Raw genomic sequence first — 25,543 nt, 5'->3', positions numbered from 1 at the left:
AATTTCCGCCATTTGGCACGCTCGTTCATCTTTTCCGAGAACCTGGATTCGAACAGTTAGAAGTTGAGGATCCGGGACCCCATCAGAGAATGGACCACACGGACTTGTGCTAGGGAAGTTGCTCTATGTCCACATCACTCCGTGCTTGGATTTGGGCATCGCAATCAGTTCTCCCAGCGCGTCAAAGTTGGGTCCCGACGAAGATAGTGCAAAATCACCATAACAGAGTTTCGGATCCGAAATGAGTCCCAATCGCATCTGAACACAACAAGAAAGATCTGGGTTGCTTGCCACACATTTGTCCATGCATGATTCCATTTTCATGCCTCTTTAGCATCGTTTGGGCCACGGTTGGAAATTTTCGCCATTAGGCACGCTCGTGTATCTTTTTTGAGAACCCGGATTCGGACAGTTAGAAGTTGAGGATTCGGGACCCCATCAGAGAACGGACCACACGGACTTGTGCTAGGAAAGTTGCTCTATGTCCACATTACTCCGTGCATGCATTTGGAGATCGCAATCACTTCTCCCAGCGCGTCAGAGTTGGGTCCCGACTGTAAGATTCCTCCCCAGCCTCTCAAAATGTCCAGCATCTTCCCGTGTAATCAATCCCTCTTCAGAAATATAAAAGACTTGTTTCTAACTGTTTTAACCTAGAGAGAGAAAATATTCTAGAGAGAGAATATTCAAATTTTTAATATTTTTGGATAGAAAATTATCTCATCTTATTAAAATAAGTTCCCCTGAAACAGAAATTCAAAAAGAACTTTCCAATGTGCAATTGGAATTAATTGGAAATGGGTATAAAGGACCTTAGCCTAAGGGTCTAGATTTTCAGAAATTTTTGGATTATGGTCCAATTAAGGTTCCTATGGGCCAATAGCATCAATCCATGTGTAGGGAGGAGATAAATCCAATTTGTAAAAGAAGATACCCAAAAATGAGTAAATGCTCACATAAGATGAAGAGTTGAAAATGTACAAGGTTTATTAGTAAAAAACTATGAGCAATATTAAAAATATGAGATATTTTGGGTATCCAAAAATGAGTAAATGCTCACATAAGATGAAGAGTTGAAAATGTACAAGGTTTATTAGTAAAAAACTATGAGCAATATTAAAATGATTCCATTATGACACATATGTAAGGAAGGGGAGTTCTTTAAAGGAGGTGCATATTTCACATAAGATGAAGAGTTGAAAATGTACAAGGTTTATTAGTAAAAAAACTATGAGCAATATTAAAATGATTCCATTATGACACATATGTAAGGAAGGGGAGTTCTTTAAAGGAGGTGCATATTTCACATAAGATGAAGAGTTGAAAATGTACAAGGTTTATTAGTAAAAAAACTATGAGCAATATTAAAATGATTCCATTATGACACATATGTAAGGAAGGGGAGTTCTTTAAAGGAGGTGCATATTTCACATGCTTGAATGAGTTTTAAACTCATAAAAATTGAGATATTTCATCTCTCCTCTCTCCTAATTCAAGTCTAGTTCCAAAAAGTTAGCTTAACTGACCTAAAAATGGTCAAAAATTGACCAAACTGATTTGGAAAATTCTAGAATCAGTTTGTTTGGTTAGGAGCTCAATTTTTCCTATAAATAGAAGCCTACCCCTTGTTGAAAAATATATAGTGTTTATGCATCGTTACTCTACTCCACCTAAGCCAAGAACTGTGAATTCATTTAATAATTCACTAGTTTTTAGAGCTTCCCTCTTTCTTCAATCCCAATTAGTGGCTCCATCAACATACTTAACCAATTGATTGGTTGGGGGCCTCTACCGTGAACAAAGAATCAAGCAATTTGTAAGGTAATTAGTGAATATTGATCTTTTCTATAATTTCTCAATGTTTCTCTCTTCTCAACCCCTCTCAAGCTTGAGAAGCTTAATTGGTATGGTTTTTTAAATGCTATTGAAGTTAATTGGTGAATAGTAGTGAAGAGTTACATAATTTAATAAATGCTATTGAAGTTAATTTTCATTTATATTTAAATTCTAATGGTTTTTATGTAATTTCTCTCTCTCACTCAAGAAATGGTCATACTCATGACCCATTCTCAATCCAAATCAAGCTTTTCATAAAGCTTTTCCTTAACCCAAGATTAAGCTATGCTTGAGGCCAAATTAATGGCTTTTTTCTATGCTTTTAGTTTATGTATATTGATGATTCAATCCATTATGGATTAATGATCCAATTAGAGATCATTTTAATTATTTTCTTAATGATAAGCTTTATCCCTTAGAAAAATTGAGATTTATCAGTCATAGCAGCGGAGCTATGGCAAAATTTTTATAAAAATTATGCATAAAATAATTTCATTCAAAGCATAAAAAGAGGACTTCCTACCATATTCTAGGAATTATCATCCTAGATTAATTGAAAGATATTCATTGTAGTCATAGAGAAATTGATTTTTATATTATGCATCATTGATTTTCATGCATAGAGCTATGCATAAAAGATTATTATTTTAACATAAAAGTGTTACTTTTATCATATTTGGATTTCATGCATAGAGGTATGCATAAAAGATTATTATTTTAACATAAAAGTGTTACTTTTATCAAATTTTAATTTTCATGCATAGAAGTATGCATAAAGGAAAATTTTTATATCAAAAGTGTTACTTTTATCATTTTTAATTTTCATGCATAGAAGTATGCATAAAGGAAAATTTTTTATATCAAAAGTGTTACTTTTATCATTTTTAATTTTCATGCATAGAAGTATGCATAAAAGAAAATTTTTTATATCAAAAGTGTTACTTTTATCATTTTTAATTTTCATGCATAGAAGTATGCATAAAGGAAAATTTTTTATATCAAAAGTGTTACTTTTATCGTTTTTAATTTTCATGCATAGAAGTATGCATAAAGGAAAATTTTTTATATCAAAAGTGTTACTTTTATCATTTTTAATTTTCATGCATAGAAGTGTGCATAAAAGAAAATTTTTTATATCAAAAGTGGTACTTTTATCATTTTTAATTTTCATGCATAGAAGTATGCATAAAGGAAAATTTTTTATATCAAAAGTGTTACTTTTATCATATTGGATTTCATGCATATAGGTATGCATAAAAGATATTCTTTTTATACTAAAAGTGTGATTTTCCTCATAAATGGATTTTATGCATAACTTAGATGCATAAGAGAAATTCTTTTATTCTAAAAGTGTAATTTCCTACCAAATTGAATTTATGCATAAGAAGATGCATAAAAGATTGATTTTAATTTCGAAAGTGTTAGTCTCCTTAAATGGAATTTATGTATAAATAAATGTGTAGAGAAATATTATATCAAATATAAGAATTCTCTTTTTTTTTTTAAAGATATGAAATGTGATAAGATGTGATAAGAGGTGTATGAGATGTGATAAGAATTGATAAGATGCGTATGAAAAGTGATAGGATGTGATAAGAGGTGTATGAGATGTAAAAAGATGTGATAAGATGTGTATGAGCTGTGATAAGATTTAATAAAATGCGTATGGAAAGTGATAGGATGTGATAAGAGGTGTATGAGATGTAAAAAGATGTGTATGAGATGTGATAGAATGTGTTAAGATGAGTTAGGATGTGTTAAGATGTATATGGGATGTGTTAGGACGAGAATGGATGTAATATGGTTGTATGAATGTGATGTGGATGTATACATGTAGATGTATATGTATGAATGTGAATGTTGATGTGGATGTGGATGTATGGATGTAGATACGGATGTGTATGTATGTATGTGGATGTGTATGTAAGAATGAGGATGTGAAAATGGATGTATGTATGTAGATGTGGATGTATGGATGTATGTATGTAGATGTGGATGTATGTATGTAGATGTGGATGTATGGATGTGATTGTGAATGAAGAGGTGGATGTGGATGTATGGATGTAGATACGGATGTGGATGTATGTATGTGAATGTGGATGTATGAATGAGGATGTGAAAATGGATGTATGTATGTAGATGTGGCTGTATAGATGTGAATGTGGAATGTGGATGTGGATGTATGTATGTATGTGGATGTAGATGTGGATGTATAGATGTGAATGGGAAGGTGGATGTGGATGTATGTGAATGTGGATGTAGATGTGGATGTATAGATGTGAATGTGGATGTAGATGTGGTTGTATAGATGTGAATGTGGAATGTGGATGTGGATATATGTATGTATGTGGATGTAGATGTGGATGTATAGATGTGAATGGGAATGTGGATGTGGATGTATGTATGTATGTGGATGTGGATGTATGAATGAGGGCGTGATAGTAGATGTATGCATGTGGATGTGGATGTATGGATGTGGATATGGATGTGGATGTATAAATGAGGATGTGAAAATGGAGGTAAGCATGTAGATGTGGATGTATGGATGTGAATGTGGATGTGGATGTGTATGTATGAATGTGGATATGGGATGTGGATGTATAAATGAGGATGTGAAAATGGAGGTAAGCATGTAGATGTGGATGTATGGATGTGAATATATGATATGTGATGTGAAGGAATCTGAAGTGAAGAGATGGAAAATGATGTGATTGGATGAGTACACATATACATGCATGTAGAATAAGTAATGTGGATTAATGAGGGATAATGTGGAAAAATGAGAGTTAATATAGAAATTGTATTTGTAAACTGTTTGTAAATGCTGTTTGTAAATGGCTGTTTTATGTCAAGAATGCTGGGGAAGCATTTTGACCGTCTTGTGATTAAGGTCGTGGAGACCTAACTGATAAAGTTGCAACTGCTGACGGAGAGTCAATGGAGGACGTCTCGCGTAGCAAGGTCGACCGAGGTCTTGACCAGCCTCGGTTCGATTAAAATGGTGAGCTTCCGGTACGGTGGATGAGGGACCAAGGAAGCGGCCTATGAGTGAAGCACTAGGTCACCTGCGAAGGATCCTAGAGGGTGCTGACCATACGGTGCTCGGGCTCTGGGTCGCCTAGGATACCCACGCGTGCGTCGAGGAAGATATTGGAACAAGGAGTAAGAGTTGTTTTGTGAAACCGGGCATGGATCTGGTTGATTGACCTTGCTGGTCTTCAATGGATGAGTCCATGGCTCTTTATATGGATCTATTGGTTGATCTTGCTGATCTTCAACGAGAGTCCACATCTTGATTTTTATAAGTGATTATATTGCCGAGTATTATGGGCTAGGAACTATTGAAAAGGCCCCTCTGTGTACAGGTGGTGAGCGTTCTAGTTACCAATGATGCCATAGATACTCTGATGAAGGAATGATGGGAAATTATGAATCAATCGGATAAATTGGAAGATTGTGATCAGTGGTTCTATGGTTTCGTTAAAGGATTGTTTTAAAGTTAGCTGATGCTCAGAAAAACGCAATTTCATATTGGGTGTGTAAGTGGTGTGGCTAGTTTTATGTTTGCATGAACTTCCGGCTGGAACTCTTTTCCTTGGTACCCGGGACAAAACCTAACCAAATTCCAAATTGGATCCCATCACTACAGTGGTTGGGCGGTTGGCTAACCCATGGGATCGGATGGGGTTAGGCTGGACTGATGGATCCGTAAATCGAAACTCAATTTTTGTTATTACGATAGATAAAGTAAATCCCGGATAGTAATTGTTCTATGGATAGGAATCAACGGCTGTGCCTCTTGATGGGGAAAAAAGCGTTGATCCCAATGATCCAAGTGCAAGTTTCTTCCTTGATCCGACCGAGTATCTTTATAGGTGCAGTCAGATCAACGTGATCAATAATGATCTTGACTACGTTAGAGTAAAAAGTTATCTTGGTGGAATCGCCCGTGCTTTCCGGGTAAGGGAAGTTTTTCCGGGTTCGGTTTTGGAAAAACCGACGGATTAGTCTCTTGTTCGGATATCCGTGGACGAGGCCCCGAGTGTGGGTCCCTGCCGCGCGCATGAAGTGCTACTTCCGCTGCTAGTAATCCGAATCCGTCGCATGGTGGGGACAGGGATCTCACACTGACGAAGATAGTGCAAAATCGCCATAACAGAGTTTCGGATCCGAAATGAGTCCGAATCGCATCTAAACACAACAAGAAAGATCCGGTTGGTTGCCACACATTTTTCCATATATGATTCGAATTTCATGCCTCTTTGACGTCGTTTGGGCCAGGGTTGGAAATTTCCGCCATTTGGCACGCTCTTCATCTTTTCCGAGAACCCGGATTCGAACAGTTAGAAGTTGAGGATCCGGGACCCCATCATAGAACGGACCACACGGACTTGTGCTAGGGAAGTTGCTCTATGTCCACATCACTCCGTGCTTGGATTTGGGCATCGCAATCAGTTCTCCCAGCGCGTCAAAGTTGGGTCCCGACGAAGATAGTGCAAAATCGCCATAACAGAGTTTCGGATCCGAAATGAGTCCCAATCGCATCTGAACACAACAAGGAAGATCCGGGTTGCTTGCCACACATTTGTCCATGCATGATTCCATTTTCATGCCTCTTTAACGCCGTTTGGGCCACGGTTGGAAATTTTCGCCATTAGGCACGCTCGTGTGTCTTTTTCGAGAACCCGGATTCGGACAGTTAGAAGTTGAGGATTCCGGACCCCATCAGAGAACGGACCACACGGACTTGTGCTAGGAAAGTTGCTCTATGTCCACATTACTCCGTGCATGCATTTGGAGATCGCAATCACTTCTCCCAGCGCGTCAAAGTTGGGTCCCGGCGAAGATAGTGCAAAATCGCCAAAACAGAGTTTCGGATCCGAAAAGAGTCCGAATCGCATCTGAACACAACAAGAATGATCCGGGTTGGTTGCCACACATTTGTCCATGCATGATTCGATTTTCATTCCTCTTCGGTGCCGTTTGGGTCCCTGTTGGAAATTTCCGCCATTTGGTACGCTCATGCATCTTTTTCCAGAACCCGGATTCGGACAGTTAGAAGTTGAGGATCCGGGACTTCATCAGAGAACGGACCACACGGACTTGTGCTCGAGAAGTTGCTCTATGTCCACATCACTTCGTGCATGAATTTAGGCATCACAATCACTTCTCCCTGCGCGTCAAAGTTGGGTCCCAGCGCCATTCAACACACTTGTTTATCTCCTTGGTTCTCGTCATGGTCTCTTCTTGGAGTAATTGGTTTTGTTGATTTGCATGGTACACAGCTAGATCAATGCATTCTAGCTCTACCACATGGAAGAGCTAGACCTCAAAAGCAATTCTAGCTCCACCACATGGTAGAGCTAGACCTCAAAGCAATCTAGCTCTACGATGTGGTCTAGGTTGGATACAGCTCTACCACGTGGTAGAGCTAGATCAAATGCAATTCTAGCTTCTTGGTTCTTGTCATGTGAAGTAGATCTCATCTTGGAGTAATTGATTTTGTTGATCTCCATGGTACACAGCTAGATCGATGCATTCTAGCTTCACCACATGGTAGAGCTAGATCTGATGCAATTGTAGCTCCTTGGTTCTCGTCATGTGAAGTAGGTCTCTTCTTAGAGTAATTGGTTTTGTTGATCTGCATGGTACACAGCTAGATCCGGGTTTCTTGCCACACATTTTTCCATGCATGATTCCATTTTCATGCCTCTTCGGCGCCGTTTGGGCCACGGTTGGAAATTTCCGCCATTTGGTACGCTCATGCATCTTTTTCGAGAACCCAGATTTGGACAGCTAGAAGTTGAGGATCAGGGACCCCATCAGAGAACGGACCACACGGACTTGTGCTAGGAAAGTTGCTCTATGTCCACATCACTCCGTGCATGGATTTGTGCATTGCAATCACTTCTTCCAGCGCGTCAAAGTTGGGTCCCGGGGCGAAGATAGTGCAAAATCGCCATAACAAAGTTTCAGATCCGAAATGAGTCCGAATCGCATCTGAACACAACAAGAAAGATCCGGGTTGGTTGCCACACATTTTTCCATGCATGATTCGAATTTCATGCCTCTTCGATGCCGTTTGGGCCATGGCTGGAAATTTTCACGCTTTGGCACGCTCGTTTATCTTTTTCGAGAACCCAGATTCGGACAGTTAGAAGTTGAGGATTCGGGACCCCATCAGAGAACGGACCACACGGACTTGTGCTAGGAAACTTGCTCTATGTCCACATTACTCCGTGCATGCATTTGGAGATCGCAATCACTTCTCCCAACGCGTCAAAGTTGGGTCCCAGTGAAGATAGTGCAAAATCGCCATAACAGAGTTTCGGATCCGAAAAGAGTCCGAATGGCATCTGAACACAACAAGAATGATCCGGGTTGGTTGCCACACATTTTTTCATGCATGATTCGAATTTCATGCCTCTTCGGCGTCGTTTTGGGCCAGGGTTGAAAATTTCCGCCATTTGGCATGCTCATTCATCTTTTTCGATAACCCGGATTCGAACAGTTAGAAGTTGAGAAACCGGGACCCCATTAGAGAACGGACCACACGGACTTGTGCTAGGGAAGTCTATGTCCACATCACTCCGTGCATGGATTTGTGCATCGCAATCACCTCTCCCAGCGCGTCAAAGTTGGGTCCCGACGAAGGTAGTGCAAAATCGCCATAACCGAGTTTCGGATCCAAAATGAGTCCGAATCGCATCTGAACCCAACAAGAAAGATCCGGGTTGGTTGCCACACATTTTTCCATGCATGATTAGAATTTCATGCCTCTTCGGCGCCGTTTGGGCCACGGTTGGAAATTTCCGCCATTTGGCACGCTTGTGCATCTTTTTCAAGAACCCGGATTCAGACAGTTAGAAGTTGAGGATTCGGGACCCCATCAGAGAACGGACCACACGGACTTGTGCTAGGAAAGTTGCTCTATGTCCACATTACTCCGTGCATGCATTTGGAGATCGCAATCACTTCTCCCAGCGCGTCAAAGTTGGGTCCCGGTGAAGATAGTGCAAAATCGCTATAACAGAGTTTCGAATCCAAAAAGAGTCTGAATCACATCTGAACACAACAAGAATGATCCGGGTTGGTTGCTACACATTTGTCCATGCATGATTCAATTTTCATTCCTCTTCGGTGCCGTTTGGGCCCCTGTTGGAAATTTCCGCGATTTGGTACGCTCATGTATCTTTTTCGAGAACCCAGATTTGGATAGTTAGAAGTTGAGGATCCGGGACCCCATCAGAGAACGGACCACACGGACTTGTGCTAAGGAAGGTGCTTTATGTCCACATCACTCCGTGCACGAATTTGGGCATCGCAATCACTTCTCCCAGCGCGTCAAAGTTGGGTTACAGCGCCATTCAACACACTTGTTTATCTCCTTGGTTCTCGTCATGGTCTCTTCTTGGAGTAATTGGTTTTGTTGATTTGCATGGTACACAGCTAGATCAATGCATTCTAGCTCTACCACATGGAAGAGCTAGACCTCAAAAGCAATTCTAGCTCCACCACATGGTAGAGCTAGACCTCAAAGCAATCTAGCTCTATGATGTGGTCTAGGTTGGATACAGCTCTACCACGTGGTAGAGCTAGATCAAATGCAATTCTAGCTTCTTGGTTCTTGTCATGTGAAGTTGATCTCATCTTGGAGTAGTTGATTTTGGTTATCTCCATGGTACACAGCTAGATTGATGCATTCTAGCTCCACCACATGGTAGAGCTAGATCTGATGCAATTGTAGCTCCTTGGTTCTCGTCATGTGAAGTAGGTCTCTTCTTAGAGTAATTGGTTTTGTTGATCTGCATGGTACACAGCTAGATCCAGGTTTCTTGCCACACATTTTTCCATGCATGATTCCCACATTTTCATGCCTCTCTGGCGCCGTTTGGGCCACGGTTGGAAATTTCCGCCATTTCGCACGCTCGTGCATCTTTTTCGAGAACCCGGATTCGGACAGTTAGAAGTTGAGGATCAGGGATCCCATCAGAGAACGGACCACGCGGACTTGTGCTAGGGAAGTTGCTCTATGTCCAAAGTAATTGGTGGCCACTCTTGCTTAAAACAAGAGTAGAACCCTCAATCTCTCAAGACAAAGAAAAGCTTACAACTCCATGTAAGCTAAATTTTTCTTTTTTTTTTAAATTTTAATTCTATGGTTTTCTTGATTTTCTTGTTTTATAGTTGATTAAAGTAAATTCTATTGCTATGCCTTGATGAATAGGCCACCTCCTTCTCTTCTTTACATTCCAGCCTTTCTTTATCCTAGAAAGATTAACAAAAAAATTAATTAAACTTTTTTTTTGCTTATTCTCTTGGAAATTAAGAATTGTGTAGATTAGAGTACTATACATCTAATTGTGTAGATTAGAGTACTATACATCTAATTGGGGTTAATTTAAGTTAGAATTAGAATGATAAAATGAGAAATGGTCAGCCATACAAAGGAGGTTATGGCAAAATTTTTTATATTTTTGTGGAAAAGAGTGTTTTTATGTTATTCCAAAAGAGTAATTCCCCCTGTTGGTGCATTCTATAGAAAAATTTTAATTTGCTCCATGTATATGCATGAATACCACTGATATTAATTATTAAAATTAATTTTTTTGCATAGAAAGATGCAAAATGGATCTGGAACCCCATCAGGGAACGGACCACACGGACTTGTACTAGGAAAGTTGCTCTATGTCCACATCACTCCGTGCATGGATTTGTGCATCGCAATCACTTCTCCCAGCGCGTCAAAGTTGGGTCCCGACGAAGATAGTGCAAAATCGCCATAACAGAGTTTCGGATCCGAAATGAGTCCGAATCGCATCTGAACACAACAAGAAAGATCCGGGTTGGTTGCCACACATTTTTCCATGCATGATTCCAATTTCATGCCTCTTCGGCGCCGTTTGGGCCACGGTTGGAAATTTTCGCCCTTTGGCACGCTCGTGCATCTTTTTCGAGAACCCGGATTCGGATAGTTAGAAGTTGAGGATCCGGGACCGCATCAAAGAACGGACCACACGGACTTGTGCTAGGGAAGTTGCTCTATGTCCACATCACTCGGTGCATGCATTTGGAGATCGCAATCACTTCTCCCAGTGCGTCAAAGTTGGGTCCTGACAAAGATAGTGCAAAATCGCTATAACATAGTTTCGGATCCGAAATGAGTCCCAATCGCATATGAACACAACAAGAAAGATCCGGGTTGCTTGCCACACATTTGTCCATGCATGATTCCATTTTCATGCCTCTTTAGTGCCGTTTGGGCCACGGTTGAAAATTTTTGCCATTAGGCACGCTCGTGCATCTTTTTCGAGAACCCGGATTCGGACAGTTAGAAGTTGAGCATTAGGGACCCCATCAGAGAACGGACCACACGGACTTGTGCTAGGGAAGTTGCTCTATGTCTAAAGTAATTGGTGGCCACTCTTGCTTAAAACAAGAGTAGAACCCTTAATCCCTCAAGACAAAGGAAAGCTTACAACTTCATGTAAGCTAAATTTTTCTTTTTTTTAAAAAATTTTAAATCTATGATTTTCTTGATTTTCTTGTTTATAGTTGATTAAAGTAAATTCTAATGCTATGCCTTGATGAATAGGCCACCTCCTTGTCTTCTTTACATTCCACCCTTTCTTTATCCTAGAATGATTAACAAAAAAATTAATTAAACTTTTCTTTTTATTTATTCTCTTGAAAATTAAGAATTGTGTAGATTAGAGTACTATACATCTAATTGGGGTTAATTTAAGTTACAATTAGAATGATAAAAATGAGAAATGGTCAACCATACAAAGGAGGTTATGGCAAAATTTTTCATATTTTTGTGGAAAAGAAAGTTTGTTTTTATGTTATTCCCAAAGAGTAATTCACCCTGTTTGTGCATTCTATAGAAAAAATTTAATTTACTCCATGTACATATTCACCTATGAATATGCATGGATACCACTGATATTAATTATTAAATTTAGTTTCTTTGCATTTAGAAAGATGCAAAATGGAGCTGGGACTCCATTAGAGAACGGACCACACGGACTTGTGGTAGGGAAGTTGCTCTATCTCCACATCACTCCGTGCCGCACGGATTTGGGCATCACAATCACTTCTCCCAGCGCGTCAAAGTTAGGTCCCGGCGAAGATAGTGCAAAATCGCCATAGCAGAGTTTCAGATCCGAAATGAGTCCGAATCGCATCTGAACACAACAAGAAAGATCCGGGTTGGTTGCCACACATTTGTCCATGCATGATTCGAATTTCATGCCTCTTTGGCGCTGTTTGGGCGCCCCTGTTGGAAATTTTCGCCATTTGGCACGCTCGTGCATCTTTTTCAAGAACCCGGATTCAGACAGTTAGAAGTTGAGGATCCATTACCCCATCAGAGAACGGACCACACGGAGTTGTGCTAGGGAAGTTGCTCTATGTCCAAATCACTCCGTGTACGGATTTGGGTAACGTAATCACTTCTCCCAGCGCGTCAAAGTTGGGTCCCAGCGCCATTCAACACACTTGTTTATCTCCTTGGTTCTCCTCATGGTCTCTTCTTGGAGTAATTGGTTTTGTTGATTTGCATGGTACACAGCTAGATCAATGCATAGCTCTACCACATGATGGTAGAGCTAGACCTCAAATGCAATTCTAGCTCCACCACAATGTAGAGCTAGACCTCAAAGCAGTCTAGCTCTACGATGTGGTCTAGGTTGGATACAGCTCCACCACGTGGTAGAGCTAGATCAAATGCAATTCTAGCTTCTTGGTTCTTGTCATGTGAAGTAGATCTCTTCTTGGAGTAATTGATTTTGTTGATCCGCATGGTACACAACCAGATCGATAAATTCTAGCTTGATAGAGCTAGACCTCAAATTAATTCTAGCTCCACCACATGGTAGAGCTAGACCTTAAAGCATTCTTGCTCTAAAATTTGGTCTAGGTTGAATACAGCTCTACCGCGTGGTAGAGCTAGATCAAATGTAATTCTAGCTCCTTGGTTCTCGTCATGGTCTCTTCTTGGAGTAATTGGTTTTGTTAATTTGCATGGTACACAGCTAGATCAATGCATTCTAGCTCTACCACATGGTAGAGCTAGACCTCAAATGCAATTCTAGATCCACCACATGGTAGAGCTAGACCTCAAAGCATTCTAGCTCTACGATGTGGCCTAGGTAGAATACAGTCCTACCTCATGGTAGAGCTAGATCAAATGCAATTCTAGCTCCTTGGATCTTGTCATGTGAAGTAGGTCTCTTCTTGGAGTAATTAGTTTTGTTGATGTGTATGGAACACAGCTACATCGATGCATTCTTGCTCTACCACAAAGCTTTCTACCTCTACGACTCTAGCTCCACCACATGGTAGAGCTAGACCTCAAAGCTTTCTACCTCTACTACTCTAGCTCCACCACATGGTAGAGCTAGACCTCAAATGCAATTCTAGCTCCACCACATGGTAGAACTAGACCTCAAAGCATTCTATCTCTACAATGTGGTTTAGGTAGAATACAGCTCTACCACAGTTACATTCAACCTCAGCCACTTACATTCAACCTCAGCCGGTTACATTCAACCTCAGCCGGTTACATTCGTTGAAGTCTAGCTCTACCACATGGTAGAGCTAGAAGAATGCAATTCTAGCTCCACCCCACAGGGTAGAGCTGGACCTCAAAGCATTCTAGCTCTACGATGTGGTCTAGGTAGAATACAGCTCTACCATGTGGTAGACCTAGATCCAATGCAATAATTCTAGCTCGTTGGTTATTCTCATGTGAAGTAGGTCTCTTCTTGGAGTAATTGGTTCTGTTGATGTGTATGGAACACAGCTAGATTGATGCATTCTTGCTCTACCACATGGTAGAGCTAGACCTCAAAGCTTTCTACCTCTATGACTCTTGCTTCACCACATGGTAGAGCTAGACCTCAAAGCATTCTATCTCTACAATGTGCTTTAGGTAGAATACAGCTCTACCACAGTTACATTCAACCTCAGCCGGTTACAAGCAATTCTAGCTCCACCACATGGTAGAGCTAGACCTCAAAGCATTCTATCTCTACAACGTGGTTTAGGTAGAATACAGCTCTACCACAGTTACATTCAACCTCAACCGGTTACATTCATTGAAGTCTAGCTCTACCACATGGTAGAGCTAGAAGAATGTATTTTAGCTCTACCACATGGTAGAGCTAGATTTCATAGCATTCTGGTCAATACATTCATTAATCTTGCTCTGCCACCTGGTAGAGATAATATCCATTGAAAAACCAGCACTAGAATACTTTGAAGTCCAGCTAGAATGCATTTATCTAGCTCTACCATGTGGTAGAGCAAGACTAATAAATGTATTGAGAGCTCCAAGATGGAGTAATTGAGATAGAATGCTTTGAGTTCTAGCTTTACCATGTGGTGGAGCTAGAATTGCACTTGAGGTCTAGCTCTACCATGTGGTGGAGCTAGAATTGTAGAGGTAGAAAGCTTTGAGGTCTAGCTCTACCACAATTACATTTAACCTCAGCCGTCAGCCGGTTACATTCTTTGAAGTCTAGCTCTACCACATGGTAGAGCTAGAAGAATTCATTCTAGCTCCACCACATGGTAGAGCTGGACCTCAAAGCATTCTAGCTCTACGATTCTAGCTCCACCACATGGTAGAGCTAGACCTCAAATGCAATTCTAACTCCACCACATTGTAGAGGTAGACCTCAAAGCATTCTATCTCAGTCGGTACATTCATTGAAGTCTAGCTCTACCACATGGTGGTAGAGCTAGAAGAATGCATTCTAGCTCCACCACATGGTGGAGCTGGACCTCAAGCATTCTAGCTCTACGATGTGGTCTAGGCAAAATACAGCTCTACCACGTGGTAGAGCTAGATCAAATGCAATTCTAGCTCCTTGATTCTTATCATGAGAGGTAGGTCTCTTCTTGGAGGAATTGGTTTTGTTGATGTGTATGGAACACAGCTAGATCGATGCATTCTTGCTCTACCACATGGTAGATCTAGCCCTCAAAGCTTTCTACCATGTGGTAGAGCTAGATCAAATGCAATTCTAGCTCCTTGGTTTTGTTGATGTGTATGGAACACAGCTAGATCGATGCATTTTTGCTCTACCACATGGTAGAGCTAGACCTCAAAGTTTTCTACCTCTACGATTCTAGCTCCACCACATGGTAGAGCTAGACCTCAAATGCAATTCTAACTCCACCACATTGTAGAATGCTTTAAAGTCCAGCTAGAATGCATTTATCTAGCTCTACCATGTGGTAGAGCAAGACTAATAAATGTATAATTGAGAGCTCCAAGATGGAGTAATTAAGATGGAATTCCTTGAGGTCTAGCTCTACCATGTGGTGGAGCTAGAATTTCAGTTAAGGTCTAGCTCTACCATGTGGTGGAGCTAGAATCGTAGAGGTAGAAAGCTTTGAGGTCTAGCTCTACCACAGTTACATTCAACCTCATCCGGTTACATTCATTGAAGTCTAGATCTACCACATGGTAGAGCTAGAAGAATACATTCTAGCTCCACCACATGGTAGAGCTGGACCTCAAAGCATTCTAGCTTTACGATGTAGTCTAGATAGAATACAGCTCTACCACATGGTAGAGCTAGACCTCAAATGCAATTCTAGCTCCACCACATGGTAGAGCTAGACCTCAAAGCAGTCTAGCTCTACGATGTGGTCTAGGTTGGATACAGCTCTACCACGTGGTAGAGCTGGACCTCAAATACAATTATAGCTCCTTGGTTCTTGTCATGTGAAGTAGGTCTCTTCTTGGAGTAATTGGTTTTGTTGATGTGTATGGAACACAGCTAGATTGATGCATTCTTGCTCTACCACAAGGTAGAGCTAGACCTCAAAGCTTTCTGCCTCTACGATTCTAGCTCCACCACATGGTAGAGCTAGACATGGTAGAGATAGACCTCAAAGCTTTCTACATCTACGATTCTAGCTCCACCACATGGTAGAGCTAGACCTCAAATGCAATAATAGCTCCACCACATGGTAGAGCTAGACCTCAAAGCATTCTGTCTCTATAATGTGGTTTAGGTAGAATACAGCTCTACCACGGTTACATTCAACCTCAGCCGGTACATTCATTGAAGACTAGCTCTAGCACATGGTAGAGCTAGAAGAATGCATTCTAGCTCCACCACATGGTGGAGCTGGACCTAAAGCATTCTAGCTCTACGATGTGGTCTAGGCAGAATACAGCTCTACCACGTGGTAGAGCTAGATCAAATGCAATTCTAGCTCCTTGATTCTTGTCATGAGAAGTAGGTCTCTTCTTGGAGTAATTGGTTTTGTTGATGTGTATGGAACACAGCTAGATCGATGCATTCTTGCTCTACCACATGGTAGATCTAGCCCTCAAAGCTTTCTACCACGTGGTAGAGCTAGATCAAATGTAATTCTAGCTCCTTGGTTATTGTAATGTGAAGTAGGTCTCTTTTTGGAGTAATTGGTTTTGTTGATGTGTATGGAACACAGCTAGATGGATGCATTCTTGCTCTACCACATGGTAGAGCTAGACCTCAAAGCTTTCTACCTCTACGACTCTAGGTCCACCACATGGTAGAGCTAGACCTGAAATGCAATTCTAGCTCCAGCACATGGTAGAGCTAGACCTCAAAGCATTCTATCTCTACAATGTGGTTTAGGTAGAATACAGCTCTACCACAGTTACATTCAACCTCAGCCGGTTACATTCATTGAAGTCTAGCTCTACCACATGGTAAAGCTATAAGAATGCATTCTAGCTCCACCACATGGTAGAGCTAGATTTCAAAGAATTCTGGTCAATACATTTATTAATCTTGCTATGCCACCTGGTAGAGATAATATCCATTGAAAAACCAGCACTAGAATACTTTAAAGTCCAGCTAGAATGCATTTATCTAGCTCTACCATGTGGTAGAGCAAGACTAATAAATGTATAATTGAGAGCTCCAAGATGGAGTAATTAAGATAGAATTCCTTGAGGTCTAGCTCTACCATGTGGTGGAGCTAGAATTTCAGTTGAGGTCTAGCTCTACCATGTGGTGGAGCTAGAATCGTAGAGGTAGAAAGCTTTGAGGTCTAGCTCTACCACAGTTACATTCAACCTCATCCGGTTACATTCATTGAAGTCTAGATCTACCACATGGTAGAGCTAGAAGAATGCATTCTAGCTCCACCACATGGTAGAGCTGGACTTCAAAGCATTCTAGCTCTACGATGTAGTCTAGATAGAATACAGCTCTACCACATGGTAGAGCTAGACCTCAAATGCAATTCTAGCTCCACCACATGGTAGAGCTAGACCTCAAAGCAGTCTAGCTCTACAATGTGGTCTAGGTTGGATACAGCTCTACCACGTGGTAGAGCTGGACCTCAAATGCAATTATAGCTCCTTGGTTCTTGTCATGTGAAGTAGGTCTCTTCTTGGAGTAATTGATTTTATTGATGTGTATGGAACACAACTAGATCGATGCATTCTTGCTCTACCACAAGGTAGAGCTAGACCTCAAAGCTTTCTACCTCTACGATTCTAGCTCCACCACATGGTAGAGCTAGACATGGTAGAGCTAGACCTCAAAGCTTTCTACATCTACGATTCTAGCTCCACCACATGGTAGAGCTAGACCTCAAATGCAATAATAGCTCCACCACATGGTAGACACCTCAAAGCATTCTATCTCTATAATGTGGTTTACCACAGTTACATTCAACCTCAGCCACCGGTACATTCATTGAAGTCTAGCTCTACCACATGGTGGTAGAGCTAGAAGAATGCATTCTAGCTCCACCACATGGTGGAGCTGGACCTAAAGCATTCTAGCTCTACGATGTGGTCTAGGCAGAATACAGCTCTACCACGTGGTAGAGCTAGATCAAATGTAATTCTAGCTCCTTGATTCTTGTCATGAGAAGTAGGTCTCTTTTTGGAGTAATTGGTTTTGTTGATGTGTATGGAACACAGCTAGATCGATGCATTCTTGCTCTGCTACATGGTAGATCTAGCCCTCAAAGCTTTCTACCTCTACGATTCTAGCTCTACCACATGGTAGAGCTAGACCTCAAATGCAATTCTAGCTCCACCACATGGTAGAGCTAGACCTCAAAGCATTCTATCTCTACAGTAAGGTTTAGGTAGAATGCAGCTCTACCACAGTTACATTCAAGCTCAGCCGGTTACATTCATTGAAGTCTAGCTCTACCACATGGTAGAGCTAGAAGAATGCATTCTAGCTCCACCACATGGTAGAGCTAGATTTCAAAGCATTCTGGTCTCAATACATTTATTAATCTTGCTCTGCCACCTGGTAGAGATAATATCCATTGAAAAACTAGCACTAGAATACTTTAAAGTCCAGCTAGAATGCATTTATCTAGCTCTACCATGTGGTAGAGCAAGACTAATAAATGTATAATTGAGAGCTCCAAGATGGAGTAATTAAGATAGAATTCCTTGAGGTCTAGCTCTACCATGTGGTGGAGCTAGAATTTCAGTTGAGGTCTAGCTCTACCATGTGGTGGAGCTAGAATCGTAGAGGTAGAAAGCTTTGAGGTCTAGCTCTACAACAGTTACATTCAACCTCATCCGGTTACATTCATTGAAGTCTAGATCTACCACATGGTAGAGCTAGAAGAATGCATTCTAGCTCCACCACATGGTAGAGCTGGACTTCAAACCATTCTAGCTCTACGATGTAGTCTAGATAGAATACAGCTCTACCACATGGTAGAGCTAGACCTCAAATGCAATTCTAGCTCCACCACATGGTAGAGCTAGACCTCAAAGCAGTCTAGCTCTACGATGTGGTCTAGGTTGGATACAGCTCTACCACGTGGTAGAGCTGGACCTCAAATGCAATTATAGCTCCTTGGTTCTTGTCATGTGAAGTAGGTCTCTTCTTGGAGTAATTGATTTTGTTGATGTGTATGGAACACAGCTAGATCGATGCATTCTTGCTCTACCACAAGGTAGAGCTAGACCTCAAAGCTTTCTACCTCTACGATTCTAGCTCCACCACATGGTAGAGCTAGACATGGTAGAGCTAGACCTCAAAGCTTTCTACATCTACGATTCTAGCTCCACCACATGGTAGAGCTAGACCTCAAATGCAATAATAGCTCCAACACATGGTAGAGACCTCAAAGCATTCTATCTCTATAATGTGGTTTACCACAGTTACATTCAACCTCAGCCGGCCGGTACATTCATTGAAGTCTAGCTCTACCACATGGTGGTAGAGCTAGAAGAATGCATTCTAGCTCCACCACATGGTGGAGCTGGACCTAAAGCATTCTAGCTCTACGAGGTGGTCTAGGTAGAATACAGCTCTACCACGTGGTAGAGCTAGATCAAATGCAATTATAGCTCCTTGATTCTTGTCATGAGAAGTAGGTCTCTTCTTGGAGTAATTGGTTTTGTTGATGTGTATGGAACACAGCTAGATCGATGCATTCTTGCTCTGCTACATGGTAGATCTAGCCCTCAAAGCTTTCTACCTCTACGATTCTAGCTCTACCACATGGTAGAGCTAGACCTCAAATGCAATTCTAGCTCCACCACATAGTAGAGCTAGACCTCAAAGCATTCTATCTCTACAATAAGGTTTAGGTAGAATGCAGCTCTACCACAATTACATTCAAGCTCAGCCGGTTACATTCATTGAAGTCTAGCTCTACCACATGGTAGAGCTAGAAGAATGCATTCTAGCTCCACCACATGGTAGAGCTAGACGAATGCATTCTAGTCCTACGATGTGGTCTACGTAGAATACAGCTCTACCACATGGTAGAGCTAGATCAAATGCAATTCTAGCTCCTTGGTTATTGTAATGTGAAGTAGGTCTCTTTTTGGAGTAATTGGTTTTGTTGATGTGTATGGAACACAGTTAGATGGATGCATTCTTGCTCTACCACATGGTAGAGCTAGACCTCAAAGCTTTCTACCTCTATGACTCTAGCTCCACCACATGGTAGAGCTAGACCTGAAATGCAATTCTAGCTCCAGCACATGGTAGAGCTAGACCTCAAAGCATTCTATCTCTACAATGTGGTTTAGGTAGAAAACAGCTCTACCACAGTTACATTCAACCTCAGCCGGTTACATTCATTGAAGTCTAGCTCTACCACATGGTAGAGCTATAAGAATGCATTCTAGCTCCACCACATGGTAGAGCTAGATTTCAAAGCATTCTGGTCAATACATTTATTAATCTTGCTCTGCCACCTGGTAGAGATAATATCCATTGAAAAACCAGCACTAGAATACTTTAAAGTCCAGCTAGAATGCATTTATCTAGCTCTACCATGTGGTAGAGCAAGACTAATAAATGTATAATTGAGAGCTCCAAGATGCAGTAATTAAGATAGAATTCCTTGAGGTCTAGCTCTACCATGTGGTGGAGCTAGAATTTCATTTGAGGTCTAGCTCTACCATGTGGTGGAGCTAGAATCGTAGAGGTAGAAAGCTTTGAGGTCTAGCTCTACCATAGTTACATTCAACCTCATCCGGTTACATTCATTGAAGTCTAGATCTACCACATGGTAGAGCTAGAAGAATACATTCTAGCTCCACCACATGGTAGAGCTGGACCTCAAAGCATTCTAGCTTTACGATGTAGTCTAGATAGAATACAGCTCTACCACATGGTAGAGCTAGACCTCAAATGCAATTCTAGCTCCACCACATGGTAGAGCTAGACCTCAAAGCAGTCTAGCTCTACGATGTGGTCTAGGTTGGATACAGCTCTACCACGTGGTAGAGCTGGACCTCAAATACAATTATAGCTCCTTGGTTCTTGTCATGTGAAGTAGGTCTCTTCTTGGAGTAATTGGTTTTGTTGATGTGTATGGAACACAGCTAGATTGATGCATTCTTGCTCTACCACAAGGTAGAGCTAGACCTCAAAGCTTTCTGCCTCTACGATTCTAGCTCCACCACATGGTAGAGCTAGACATGGTAGAGATAGACCTCAAAGCTTTCTACATCTACGATTCTAGCTCCACCACATGGTAGAGCTAGACCTCAAATGCAATAATAGCTCCACCACATGGTAGAGCTAGACCTCAAAGCATTCTGTCTCTATAATGTGGTTTACCACAGTTACATTCAACCTCAGCCGCCGGTACATTCATTGAAGTCTAGCTCTACCACATGGTAGAGCTAGAAGAATGCATTCTAGCTCCACCACATGGTGGAGCTGGACCTAAAGCATTCTAGCTCTACGATGTGGTCTAGGCAGAATACAACTCTACCACGTGGTAGAGCTAGATCAAATGCAATTCTAGCTCCTTGATTCTTGTCATGAGAAGTAGGTCTCTTCTTGGAGTAATTGGTTTTGTTGATGTGTATGGAACACAGCTAAATCGATGCATTCTTGCTCTACTACATGGTAGATCTAGCCCTCAAAGCTTTCTACCTCTACGATTCTAGCTCTACCACATGGTAGAGCTAGACCTCAAATGCAATTCCAGCTCCACCACATGGTAGAGCTAGACCTCAAAGCATTCTATCTCTACAGTAAGGTTTAGGTAGAATGCAGCTCTACCACAGTTACATTCAAGCTCAGCCGGTTACATTCATTAAAGTGTAGCTCTACCACATGGTAGAGCTAGAAGAATGGATTCTAGCTCCACCACATGGTAGAGCTACATTTCAAAGCATTCTGGTCAATACATTTATTAATCTTGCTCTGCCACCCGGTAGAGATAATATCCATTGAAAAACCAGCACTAGAATACTTTGAAGTCCAGCTAGAATGGATTTATCTAGCTCTACCATGTGGTAGAGCAAGACTAACAAATGTATTGAGATCTCCAAGATGGAAATACTCTTCATCTCCTCCACAGTGTTTTCATGGATATATATTGTGATTTTTGAATATGATATTGTAAGTTTTTTTTAAAGTGTAAGAATACAATAACTATAATTAACAATTGTGGTTTTTGTTGTAGGTGAAAGATGTCTCAGAAAAGAAAAGTGGTGGAAGTTCCGGACAGTGTTAACTTTGCCTCTGCTGATCAACGACGACAGTGGTACTTAGATATTTGGGGTCTTCAGGGTTCACAATTTAACAAAATTCATCTATTTGTTGCTAGTGATGTGGGCGTGGATACTTTTGAGGATCTAGGACCAATGACTCTATCTTATGTTTCTGTAGTTGATTCTCATCCCGATATTGAATGCATAAATATTGGGGTACCTGGGATCCATGAGTATCAACTAGATCCCAAGGCATTCATTATTGAACGAATAGTAAGAGATAAACAAGATACTATGTTCTCTCGAGGGTGGAAGTTAGATTGTGCAAGTCAAGAAATAACTCTTGAAGAGTTGCAAGCTTCCATTGCTTATTGTGTGAAAGGCAAACAAAAAAAAGAGAAAACGCCCTCTAAAAATCCAGTTCAAAAAAAGGCAAAAAGCAGTACAGGTATTATGGATGTAGATGAAGCAGTTCTTAAATCTACAATAGAGAAAACAGGCTTGGAAAATTCAACAAAAATAAGATTTGTGGATCCCAAAGTTTTGGAAAATGAGGTGCAAAAGGCACAAAAGAGTGATACAGGGGGTATGGAAAAATACTCTAAGTATTTTCCATTCAAGTACAAAGAGTATGAGATCCCTGTAGATCAATGCTGGCTAGCTCCTGATCACTATAACTCCCGTCAAATAGAACCTCACCGTGTGGATGAATGCGTGTTATTTTTTGGTGCAAGTGCAAACAGGCCAGGAGCGTGTGCATACTTGATGCCTGTAAAGAATGCTGGCAAGAAGAAAGGAATTCCAATGAAACTAAGTGAGGTAACAGAGGAGAAACTCACTGAGTATTCATATTGGATTATTGATGGCCAACATTCCATCTATGCTACAAAATTCTTACGGTATCAAGAAATGGAAAAAGATGGTCGTGCTCAAGATCTGATACAAGTGTATGAAAAAAGGAAGGCTCGAATTGTTGTAGATCCAGAGCCACAAGTTGCGACGGCCATATCTGCTATAGCTAATGAAGAGGCCCAATCATTATATGTCAAACAACCATACTATGATGTCTTGCAGCACTTGAGGAGTCAGTGGATCTTCAATAATTCTCCGTCAAGGCCACCATCTGGAGTAACAGAGGGCTCATCATCTCGTGTAGACTGGGATGTATGTCCATATCCCTTGCTCTCTTATAATTATAAGTTTTGAAAAAAATACTTGATTTTGATCTTTTTTTCTTTTATTTCTTTGCAGAAATTTTTACGAATGGCTAGAATTACGGTGGGAGCATCCTTCATTTCAAAGCAGTCTCACATGGTCATTTACTCTGATGAAGTTTTCAAAGGCTGGCTTGAAATCATGGAGAAGCAAAACAAGAAACCAACTGCCACAGTTTTCAGATGTCTTGCTGGGCTAGATGAACAAGAAGTCAAACAAATACAATCAGAAATCAGGTCTGGAAAAATTGTTCTTTCAAAGGGTACTAAGGATGTAGATGTGATTGACATGCCAGAGCGTATCAAGCAGCTCAAGCAAGATAAAATTATTCAAGATGCATTGCTTGTAGAGTTCAACACTCTGAACAAGGACAAACAATGTCAAGATTGGTCAGAATTGACTATCACCTATAGCATCAATGAGGTTGTATACTCAGTTCTTTTGAAGTTATGTGATGTGTATATAAAGTCAAAGCTACAGGTTGGATCAAAGAAGATTGATTTTCCAGTAGAAGCAAGGCAATATGTGGAGTGGAATATCAGCCTTAGCAAAGAAAGTTCAACCTTGTCCTTGGATCTTCCTTGGTGTATTTATGCTGTGAGTCTTCCATTCGACGGGAGTTACTACTTGAAGCGCCACCTCAACAATCCTATTTCCATTGGGTTATGTGTTCTGGATAACACTGAAGATTTGGGAAGAAATATGCATTGGGATGTGGAATCATTTTGCAATCTTTTGAACGGCATTATGATTATTACAGCAGCTGGTAGATCTTTGCCATCCCAATATGTGTTGCTTACCTTTCTAAATATTACAGATTTTATTCACTTGCAAAATGCTTTAAAAAATTTGAATGGCATAGCAAAGGAACAGTATAATGGGGCATTGCATTTTCGACGTGACAACCGATGCATTGGTGCAATAGAGTTCTTCACATCCTTAGTGTTTTTTAGCAAGGGAGATGCCTTTCAAGGACTAGCAGATGTTCCTGATCCAGGTACACAAGCGACAATATTGGATACTGGACTTCTCGATATAGATAATGAAGATGTTAAAACTATCCCAGACATTGAGTTTCTAAGAATCAAGAAGAATCTTTTGATCAAGCAATGTATTCGAAAGTATTGCAGAGAAGGCTGCAAGCTTGTTGATCTTTTCAGTAATGGCTACATCATCGAGCTAGGGCTAGCACTAAATAAGGAAGTGATTTGCCTAGTGGAGAGTATTGAAGATCAAAGAAAGATGGGAACAAGGCTTCTTGACTTTGCAAAGTCAAGAAATGAGCAACCAGTACCGCCTATTTCTAACAATCCAAGGAATACCACGGAAAGATCGAGCCATGGTGAAGTTCGTTCAGCTCGAGATTTTTTGGATTTTGAAGACAGTATGTAACTTCTTAATGGGCTTTCCTTGTATCTTCAATACTTTGATTTGGTGATGTTTTGACTTGTTATATCCTTGGTTCATTTTTTAGTAGTATTTTTGTAGCTCTCTCCAAATTGGGCTTTGGAATCTAGAATCACCAAGTTATGGATCCTAACATGTTCATTGACAAATTCACTTTTTACATAACCAATTGGTGAATTTGGAAAGCCTACTTAGTGGTCGCACAATGGCCAGTTGGTGAATCTGAAAATCTTGCTTATAAATCTAAGATGATAGAGCTAGAGATCCTCTCATTTACTTCAATCCTATCCTGTGGTAGATCTAGATTTCAATAGGTCTACAATTTGGTGGAGCTAGCTACCTCTTCAAAGTGGTGGACCAAGAATCCATTAAAGTCTAGCTACCTCTTCAAAGTGGTGGAGCTAGGCCAATGCACCCCCCCAAAGACAGTTTTTGCAGAGCATCCATTTAAGTCTAGCTCTACCATATGGTTGAGCTAGGCCAATGCATTTCTAGCTCCACCAGAGCTAGTTCAAATGCAATTCTAGCTCCTTGGTTCTTGTCACGTGCGATGAGCTAGAACCCATTGAAGTCTAGACCTAGAACCTATGGAAGTCTACTGGCTCCACCCATAAAGAAGCTATCTTGATCCCCAACTCAACCACGTGGTAAAGCAAGACTTATAAATTTCAGCTCTACCATATGGAAAATCAAAAACATCTAAAATTTTAGCTTTACCATATAGTTGAGTGGTTTTGTGTTTCTCACCTTCACCTACTCTTGGAGCTCAAGAGTGGATCTCAAGGGCTACTTCCAACAAGAGCTCCCTTGCAAACTGGCTCTACCAAACGGTAGAGCTAGAATAATGGGTGTATTTGGAAATCCATTTTAAACCCTCCATTTCTAGAGTGAGCAACTAGAATTTATAATTGGTATCCAAACATGATTTTCTTTTAGATTACACCAATAAACATGTGTTAAGAGTGAGTGTTACAATTGTAAATTCTTTTAGTTTGAAAGATTGTTGAGTCAATGTTACTTTTTTTTCTTTTAGATCCCGAAATTGAGATAGTAGCACCAAGTGAAGTAGCTACGGCGGAATGCCACAATCAAACTGTGGATGAGAGCTTCTCCCACACATTCAGTGAT

General features: G+C 40.8%; 1 protein-coding gene across 1 annotated transcript in view; it reads left to right on the top strand.

Annotated features, from left to right (window-relative positions):
• The window catches only part of LOC147615023 (uncharacterized), a 62,583-nt gene that overhangs the window by 4,241 nt on the left and 32,799 nt on the right, over positions 1-25,543 (top strand). The window lies entirely within an intron of this gene.

This window comes from Cibotium barometz, chromosome 41 (assembly GCF_041138505.1).
Source record: "Cibotium barometz isolate CiBa-2024 chromosome 41, ASM4113850v1, whole genome shotgun sequence".
NCBI lineage: Eukaryota > Viridiplantae > Streptophyta > Polypodiopsida > Cyatheales > Cibotiaceae > Cibotium > Cibotium barometz.
The sequence above is the reverse complement of the archived record's forward strand: the minus strand, read 5'-3'. Positions and strand labels throughout refer to the sequence as shown.